The sequence below is a fragment of the Rana temporaria genome, chromosome 13 (genome assembly GCF_905171775.1).
Source record: "Rana temporaria chromosome 13, aRanTem1.1, whole genome shotgun sequence".
NCBI classification, from domain to species: domain Eukaryota; kingdom Metazoa; phylum Chordata; class Amphibia; order Anura; family Ranidae; genus Rana; species Rana temporaria.
In genome coordinates this window covers 23,532,121-23,542,399 of record NC_053501.1, presented here as the reverse complement: position 1 = coordinate 23,542,399, position 10,279 = coordinate 23,532,121, and the positions used below count along the sequence as shown (strand labels likewise).

Genomic DNA, 10,279 nt, shown 5'->3' with positions numbered 1-10,279 from the left:
GACATCAAGGGATCGTGGAGGAGGATGGCTGACCTGAGAAAGGTGGGTGCCGGGCGGGGGTCAATCTGGCGGTATTTTGGGGCGATCTGGCAGCATTTTATGGGGCAAACTGGCGGCAATTGAAGGGCACAGTGGCAATAATTGATGGCACAGTGGCTGCGTTTGATGGCACAGTGGCAACAATTGATGGCACAGTGGCTGCTTTTGATGGGCACAGTAGCGACAATTGATGGCACAGTGGCTGCGTTTGGTGGCAACAATTAATGGCACAGTGGCTGCGTTTGATGGGCAGAGTGGTGACAATTGATGGCACAGTGGCAACAATTGATGGGCACAGTGAGGCTGCAATTTATGTTTTTTTTTTTGTTGTTTGTTTGCGCCCCCAAAAATTTCGAGCACCAGCCGCCACTGAGTAGAACCAAAACTCTTTTGGCAATGCTGTTCACGTGGGTCACAAATATATGACAATAGTGAGTTTCTGCATTAAAATATTTTGTAAACAGTGGTTTATCCTACATTTTACACTCCAAAATGAAAAAGTGTATCTAAACCCAAAAACAGTAATTATTGCAGCTTACCAGTCTTAGACCTGACAGCAGCATACATATTCCCCCTGATCTCTATGGGGCGGTCGGAAAGCAACAGATTGCCTGTCCGTTTCATCCGATCCGATGGACGGATGGGAAATGGATCCCGATCCATCTGTTTTTGGCGGACAGAATAGGATTGGATCGGATGCCGGTGTCAGCGCGCTGACATCCGCTGTTCCATAGAGAACAATGGCTGGTCTCATCAGGCCCACCTTAAAAACTGACAGGTAGACCTGATTGGATCACCCGTGTGAAAACCAGCCTTGGGTATTTATTTATTTTTTACCTGGTGATTCTGGAAATAAAATGCGTTCTGGCCTAGGGCGGCTACACACACTCAATCCATGGCATCTATGAAGAGAGCCGAGATTTTCACACAAGGATCAAACAGGTCTTCTTTTCATCTCCATTACATGCGGGATGATGAGATTGGTAGTTTACAGAAAAAAAATAAAAACATTTTTTTTATTTAGCAGACAGGAAATGATAAGGACATGGCATTTCTGTCAGGATCAACAGGAGTTTGTACTTTCTGAAATATTCATAGACTGAAGACTAATGCAGCTGACAGATCTAAGGACGGGCAAGCTGTAATATTTGACAGTTTTGTCCTTGGGTTTAGTTTTTCTTGAATTAAAAAAGGTATGTTACAGCTCACTCTAGCAGCTGCTCACACACTTCAAAACATTTCTGGTAGTGAAAAAAAAAAAAAAACAGTATTGAATACTGTACTGCCTTTACCTTCACTTCCTATTTCTATGGTGGTAAAATGGCAGCACAGTGGCTAAGTGGTCAGCACTTCTGCCTAGCAGAGCTAGGGTTGCCAGTTCAAATTACAACCTGCCTGGAGTTTGCATGTTCTCCCTGTGTCGGTTTCCTCCGGGTACTCCAGTTTTCTTCCACCCTCTAAAGATATGCTGGTAGGTTAATTTACTCCTAGTGTGTGTGTGTGTGAGTTAGTAACCTTAGATTGTAAGCTCCTTGAGGGCAGGAACGGATGTTAATATACAATATATATGTAAAAGTCTGCGTAAATTGAAGGTGCTATATATAAGTACCTGTAATAAATAAAATAAAAAAAATAGGATAAAAAAATTGCTCTGTAATTATGTATTTTTAATTGTAAAATGACTAAATGCTATAAGATGTGTGTTACCTTAAAATGATTGTAAACCCTCGCTTTTTTTTTTAATAAAAATAACAAAACATGCCTATACTGACTTGCTCTGTGCAATGGTTTTGAACAGAGCAGCCCTGGTCCTCTTCTTCTGGGGTGCCCCAGTGGCGCTCCAAGTGCCTCCTTTTCATCAAGTGCCCCCACAGAAAGCCGCTTTCCATGGGAGAACCCATGTGGGCTCGTTCCCGCTGCTGTGTTCATTGATACGGGCAGCGTAATTCTCCCCCCCCCCGCACGCCGTCGTGTCGCAGCTTTTGATTGATAGCAGCAGCCATTGGCTCCCGCTGCTGTCAATCTGTCCGCTGAGGAGAGCGACAGCAGCTGTAGTCGCTGCGCTCATGCCAGGGGCGGACTGACCATTGAGGCCCTCGGGCACTAGGGGGCCCCATCAGGGTTGCCAGGCTCATTAAAACCAGGGACAGTATGTAAAAATCTGTGTTTTTTTTTACATCTGTCCCTGATATGTCCAAAACCGACATGCTTTTGATGTGAAAATCCTGAGATTTTAGCTGCCCCGCCTCTGTAATGTGTCCTGGCTTGGTGGCCATCTGTAAGCCTGGGGGCCCCATAATCTTCTATTGCCTGGGGGCCCCATGAGTTGTCAGTCCGCCCCTGGCTCATGCACATTGCTGGATCCAATTGGGCTCAGGTAAGAAAAAAAAAGGGGGGGGGGGGAGAGCTACAGCACAGGTTTTTCACCTTCACGCATGAAGGTGAAAAGGCTTTACAACCATGTTAAAGCCAAACCTAACCCATCTAACCTTTACAGCCAAGGAAGCTGCCATCTTATCCTCTGATCTGCGGTTGCCATGGTGCTGCACATGTGATCAGTCATTTTATGGCTTGACAGTTATGTTGAAAGTACAAGCAACTGTGAAAGTTCATTAACCGCATGCCTTGAATGTAACAGCTTTGAGAAACCGATAAAGTTATTGGTTAAGTTTTTACTTTAATTCTATGTTTCACCAAATGCCATTCCACTATCCATTGGGGGTGCCCCTACCTGCCACTCACAGTCTTACTGGACAGTAGAAAGGCAAGTAGCGGAGCTTAAAGTAGAACCAAAAAGTTAAACAGTAAAAACAAACCTGCGAGCAGACAGGCCCGTTATTGCAGAAGAGACATACTCTCCTCTGCAATAAAATAAAGGTACCTGCCTGTTCACAATCTTCCTAAAAATGTACACTGAGCTGTGCATGCGTGGAAGTTACATCGTTCCTCGCCAGCCATTTAAGATGGCTAACAATGTATGCCCGGTAGATGTAAAAAGACGACACAAACAAGGTAGCTCCTGGACGTCTTAAGCTAGCCATACACATTTAGATTTTTCTCATTTAGCCTATGGGCTGAACCAGAGAGAATTAAAATCTAGCCCGAGATTCCTCTGCTGGGGTCCCCGCTGGCGCTCCTGCTCCTGTTAGGTGTGCCACGATAGGTAGCCGATTCCTAAATTTGTGGCATACTGGTGGGCTAGATTCCGAGCCACCTGTGTCTATAGAAACACACAGTGAAGATCAACCCCGTTCCCTGCACTCTCCTCACAGGCTGCGATTACCAGCAGTAGGAGCCAATGGCCCCTAAGAGCGAGACAGCGCTGGATCAAGATCAGGCAAGGATATGGGGCGGTCACAAAAGTTTCTATTACCCTAAAGCAGAGAATGTATTAAAGCAGAACTATAGGCAAAACTTTATTTTTTATTTTTTTAGATAGAGTAATGGAGGGTTAGAACCCCCCCTGTCTGTTTATTTTTTGCCATCTGCATCCCATTAGGGAGATTACCTTTCTGTCCCATAGTCAAAACAGGAAGTGAGATCAAATTCCTGTAAATTAAGGGAATCCTTTGGCGACTCTCAGGTCATCGAAACTATTGTCCCCGTTGGAAGATTTCCCCCGTCATTTTTCTGGGGACAACCCAAAATTAGGGTTTGCAACGGGGGAACAGACAGCAATAAAAACCTAATAGGTGTTGTGATCCATCTCCACTCTATGCATTAAGGTGAAAAAACACCTTGCAGTGTCCATCGCTTCTCTGCCTTTTGGCTAAGATCAAGTGTAGTATCTGTTCTTATCAGTTGCCAGAGGAGGCGCTGTAGCTTATCCCAAGTGTGGGGAAGGCACAGACAAATCCAATGGCGTAATTGCACCTGGATGGGCGGTCTCGGCAGTGTCAGCGTCTGGACGCCCTTAGTCGACGTCAGCGAGGCCGAGCCGACCAGAAGGGTGTTCCTGGTGAGAATGGGTGGCTGCACCTGGTCTGGTCTTTTTGCCAAGTTCTAGTCTGGCCTTCTGGCTGGCTGGAGTGCTATCTTTGTCAGCGATCCGGTAGGAGGAGCTGGTAATGCCCTGGGATGTGACGGGGTAGGACCATGCAAATCTGCCAGGTTGATGGAGGGTCTGGAGGGGCTAGTATTGGCGGAGGCTGATAACTGGAGCGACAGTTCTCCCCAAGAAAACCTTAAAGGACTCTCTAGCTGGCTGGGGTGGAGGGCTGCACTGGCAGGACATTCGCTCCTGCCGTTTGGGAGCCTCACATGCGCTGGATTTTGGCCATGTCCATTGGTGAGTATGGAGATTTCCACATCAAGGGCCTTCCCTTACCTTTTGCTTTTTTTTATCATACTATATCCTTTCATTTTAGGTACACTACAAGCATCCACCCCTGAAGAATGAGCTAAGCCTCACAAAACGCGTCAGTTACACTACGAGCATCCACCCCTGAAGAGTGAGCCAAGCCTCACGAAACGCGTCAGGTATACTAGATGCTTGTGTGTTATAATATTGAAAGATACTTGTATTATCATTTTACCTATTTTCTGTACGAATTGGCTCATGTTCATGACAGCAATGTATGTACTGCTTTTTACTTGAATTAAATATATACCGTAATTATTTCTGCTATTTTTACTGGCTTTATAGTGCTCACCTCACTCAAAGTCCCAAGGGCGAACCTTTTTCTTTTGGCGTTTATTGCACGGATGGAGCAGACCCCCCCCTTTTTTAGCTTTCCTTATTTATAATGCAACAGGTCAGGGAGAGCTCGTTTTAATGCTGTTTAGTTCATATTAAAGCGGTGGTTCACCCTAAATAACAACTTTCTACCATGCCATTCCGCATACTAGCGCGACCTACGGTATGCCTTTATTTTATTTTTCTGCGCCGTACTCACAGTTTAATCACGTAGTGAAGTTTCAGACTCCCCGCGGGGAATGGGTGTTCCTATGCAGAGGGAACATGATTGACGGCCGGCTATGGCGCGTCACGCCTCCCGAAATTAGCCGGAGTAGGACTCGGCTCTTCACGGCGCTATACGGCGCCTGCGCACAGACTAGGAGCTGACTGCGCAGGCGCCGTGAAGAGCCAAGTCCTATTTCGGCTATTTCCGGGAAGCGTGACGCGCCATAGCCGGCCGTCACTCATGTTCCCCTCTGCATAGGAACGCCTACTCCCCTCGGGGAGTCTGAAACTTCACTACGTGATTAAACTGAGTACGGCGCAGAAAAATAAAATAAAGGCATACCGTAGGTCGCGCTAGTATGCGGAATGGCATGGTAGATTTTTTTTTTTTTTTTTTAGGGTGAACCCCTGCTTTAAGATGTAAGATGTAAATGACTCATGTCCGTGATCTGGGTAACCATTCATTTAGATGTAAACCTAACTGAATGACATTTACTTTTCTAAAACACAGTTAGGCCCCATACACACGACCAAACATGTATGCTGAAACTGGTCCGCAGACCAGTTTCAGCAGACATGTTCGGTCGTGTGTAGGCGCTAGCGGGCAGAATTCCAGCAAACATTTGCCCGCCGGGCCTTTTCCCAGCGGGCAAATATTCCTGGACTTGTTTTAAAACCGTCCGCTGGAATCCTGCCCGCTCGGACATGTATGGTCGTCTGTACAGACCTACCGTACATGTCCGAGTGCCGAGTGACTTTGACGCATGCGTGGAAGCATTTAAAAGGCAGGCCCGCCCACGTCGCCGCGGCGACGGTGCGGACACGCCCCGCGTATTGTTTACGCGCGGACTTCTGTACGATGGTTAGTACAGCCATCGTACAGAAGTCCCCGGGCAGACATGTACGGTGAAAACGGTCCGACGGACCGGGTTCATCGTACGTTTGCCCGTGTGTACACGGCCTTAGGGACAGAAAAGCAATACAACACAGGGTCAGCAAGGCTGATTTTCTACAAGGTTACAGTTTGATTCATACGTTCTTCCCTCATTCAAAATGAAAGCTTCTACTTCTATCCAAAAAAAAAAAAAAAAAAGAGTTCTTGCTGTGCTAATTTTTGGAGTCAGGTTGTGATTGTCTTATTAGTCATCTAGATCAGCAGGAAGTTAGCGAGGCTCCTCTGAAACTGACATTAGGAGGGTGTGACATCAACTGCCCTGAACATCAGAGACGGAAAAACATCAGAGATGGAAAAAAATTAGATTTGCAACATGTGACAACGGTCTATAGACAGACAGAAATACACCGCCGTGCTCATGCAGTACTTATACTTAACTGCACATATGCTGAATTCATGTGTCCTGCAATTTACAGTTCTTGCAAAGTTAGAGAATGATTGATGAATCACACATCTGCATGAAGAGGACGGCCAACCATGACTCATGCTGCACGTGCAACACAAGGTTAACTTTAGATCTGAGATGCAGGATTTCTCTTTTTCTTCTTTATTTTAGATACTGTACTAGCCAAGTAAGAGTCCTAATAATTTGTGTACGGTGTGTGAATGACTGCAGCATATTATAAGGGTTATGCTTTGTGGAGTCAGCTCCTATATACAGTACTGTCCTCCCAGGGGCTACAGTGATAAGAAGTGCTGCTATGCCAGTGAAGGGCTCCAGTAACTCCTTCCTCAAGTCTTCACAAAAAGCCTGTATAAGGGGGGGGGGGGTGGTTCTGTGAATGGAGGCTACAATACATATTCCTCCATTCACAAAACATCTTCAACTCTGTAAAAAAAAAAAAAAAAAAATGTAATGGGCGTGGACAGAGGAGGAAACGGGGATGCGCCTGGAGCCCTTCACTGCTGTAGCCACGTTTCTTATCCCCGCAGCACCTGGAAAAGTCAATACTGTGAGTAGGAGTTTGCTGTGCTTTTTATACCTTGCCACCGCCATCCACACACAGTATAGTAGATACTGAATATATATATATATATATATATATATATATATATATATATATATATATATATATATATATATATATATATATATATATATATATATTTTGAGTGAAGGAGTGGGTATTACCGCGCTACCAAAGGGGGTGGGGGGGAGGGAAAAAGAGGGGGTACAGCTGCGGCACTGAAAGGTGTGTCAGACCATGGGTAATAGCAAAAAGAAGATAGTGCTGCGCTGTAAGTGGGGGATGGGAAAGGTATAAAGGAAGTGCAGGGTGGTCTGTCTGTGGTTAGGAACAGTACAAACAAAATGGCATCAAAAAATGATCAGTGAACTGACTGACAAAAGTATCGCAATTCTATGCATGAGTGCTAATATCCTGAATTCTTCTTGGTATAGTGAAATAAACAATAAAATAAGAGATGAAAAAAATGCAAAAAGATATACAATGTGTGTAACACAACACCCAAGTGACTGTGATAGGCTCAGTGATAAGCTTGAGATAAGCTAAACTAAAAGGTCCATACAGCAAAACTTAATAATAAAAACGAAAATCTGAATAATGTTCAAAAAGTCCAAAAATTGGAAGGTGCTGGTGTAGATCCCAACGTATAAGGTGAAAAAATGGATGGATATCCAGTGATCCCTTTAAGGTGAGTGAGGATGTCCCCTTACCTTACTGCTGTAAGGTAACAGCATATAGATCCAAACACACTTTCCAATCGTGTCTGTATGGATGGTTATCCGAATGGACTCTAGTTCAGGGAAAACATAGGTCCCTCTTGATAGTCGCGTCCCGGGATGGCCAATAACTCGCACCCAGAGGGATGAAACACCAATAGTGTGATACCGTTTTAAAAGGTTTATTCAACAGTAAAAATATATAAAAGTACTCACATGGTTTAAAATAAAATCAGGCATATAAAAAGAGGGGCAGTAGTTTGCCAACGTCACCTCCGGTACCTCTCAGTGGACTCTTACGCGTATTCGTCACTACACGTGACTTCCATACAGACACGATTGGAAAGTGTGTTTGGATCTATATGCTGTTACCTTACAGCAGTAAGGTAAGGGGACATCCTCACTCACCTTAAAGGGATCACTGGATATTCATCCATTTTTTCACCTTATACGTTGGGATCTACACCAGCACCTTCCAATTTTTGGACTTTTTGAACATTATTCAGATTTCCGTTTTTATTATTAAGTTTTGCTGTATGGACCTTTTAGTTTAGCTTATCTCAAGCTTATCACTGAGCCTATCACAGTCACTTGGGTGTTGTGTTACACACATTGTATATCTTTTTGCATTTTTTCATCTCTTATTTTATTGTTTATTTCACTATACCAAGAAGAATTCAGGATATTAGCACTCATGCATAGAATTGCGATACTTTTGTCAGTCAGTTCACTGATCATTTTTTGATGCCATTTTGTTTGTACTGTTCCTAACCACAGACAGACCACCCTGCACTTCCTATATATATTTTTTTTTTATATTCAGTATCTCTATCTCAGTACATACTGCTAGTATGGTATCTAAAAATTGGAAGCTATTGCTACCAAAAGTAGGGCCTAACTTTTTGCACAAAGCCCACTGACAAAAGGTTATCTTGAGGATTCCATTGGGTAGATATCCCTAGGATCCTAAACACCTTGGAGAGGGTTTCCACCCACTAGGTCTTCCATACACAGTAATGGAAAGAGGGTGCTCTGGATGACAGGATGGAGCAGTGCTAATAGTCTGCAGAGATGATGGTGTGGATCAGGCAAACTGCTGGCTAGGGTGGCACTTGAGCACTCCAAGATGGAAACAAATCTCTGGCAAATAAAGAACAGAAGCGCCTTCCGTTTGTTCTTTAGGCATCTTATTCCTACGGTTTCCTCCGTAATAAAAATAATTAAAAGGCGAAGTCCAGCCTGAGCTTGTTAGGTTGGGCTTCTCCTCTGGGTCACAGGAGAGCAATTCCTTTTCCTGAGACCCATTTTCAGGGGAGAGAGGTCTGAAGTCCGCTCTCCGCTGACCTTACTGCCATCAGTCAAGGCACCGCGCCACCCCGACTTCCAAGTCGGGATTCACCATCTGCCTTGATTGATGGCAGTCTCAGCCAGCCACTGAGAGGATGAGGAAGCCGCTCAGCGCTCCAGTGAGCATGGAGAAGCAGAGTGGAGAGACGCTGACTGACAGTCAGCAGCTTTCCTCTCTTGGATCTGCGAGAACCGAGCCATCCGCGATGTTCGATGACTCAGTTCTCAGTGCAGAGACGGCGGGGGACAGCTGCAGCATCGGTCTGCTCCATCCACCGAGGTAAGTATGAAAAAAAATAAAAACACCCCATACTTCTCTTTCAAGACAACTGAGGTCATTAAACACGCTCATAATGTGTAGCCCTATGGAAATCTTGCATCTGGAGTTGCTAAGAAAAGATATTGGGTGGTTTTCTTCTTTAGCTATCAAAAACAGAACTATCAGTTTTCAGTAGACAGGCCCAGAGGAGCAGAAACGTTCAGATGCCTGGAAGGTTACTTGACCTGTGCTGGTTTACACAGAAAACAGAATGGTTTCTATGTGTCCCGTTCACTGCAATGCTGTGTTGCAGACATGTTGCATTTGCAACCTTATATCAGCGCATCTCAACACACTGCAACCTTGAGATCAAATCTCATTTGCTAAAATCTCAATAAAGTTTAAAACAAAAAAAATGTAAACAGTGCCTTTTAAAAATGCAAGGCACCACTTCTCACTGCGGTTTTGCAATGAACACTGGCCTGCTCATACCCTGCCCCATACACACTATTAGATTTTCTGCAAATTTTTGTCTTCAGATTTACAAAATATTTACTCCAAGGAAGGGGCGAGCACGACACTCCACACCAGGGAGAAAGCCTTGCATTACTGTGTGGAGTTACAGACAGAAGAACAGGAAGTGAGGATTTCTCAGAAGAAATAAGGACATTTAAAAGTAAAAATGGAAGGATGAGGTAAGTGAAGGAGGACTGCACTAAGGTAAAGGAAGCTATTTAGGGGAAAAAAAAAAAAAAAAAAAAAAATTGTACCTAGGTCTTTAGACAGAACTATTCGGCATTTCTGCACATTGAGGGACACTGATGAATGTGCAGATATACCTGCTGTGTCGTAAAACTCTGCCAGGTCCCAAAGACCTTGAGTGTGACTGCGCATGCGCAAGGTCAAAATTGTGCGATACTTCATCCCACCGGAACACACTCTCCTGGGATTTGTGACATCAACGTTCTAAAAGCAGCAGGTATGTCATCTTTGCCTAGACAAGCAATCAAAAACTGGCGGGCAGCACAGAGAATAAAATTCCTTCAACATAACTGTCTGTGAATGTATTGGGGGGGGGGAATAGCGTTTGAG

The 10,279-nt window shown here is 44.6% G+C and overlaps 1 pseudogene; it reads left to right on the top strand.

Annotated features, from left to right (window-relative positions):
- The first annotated feature begins 3,788 nt into the window (after window positions 1–3,788).
- LOC120921450 lies at window positions 3,789–3,899 on the top strand (annotated as a pseudogene).
- Window positions 3,900–10,279: the final 6,380 nt, after the last annotated feature.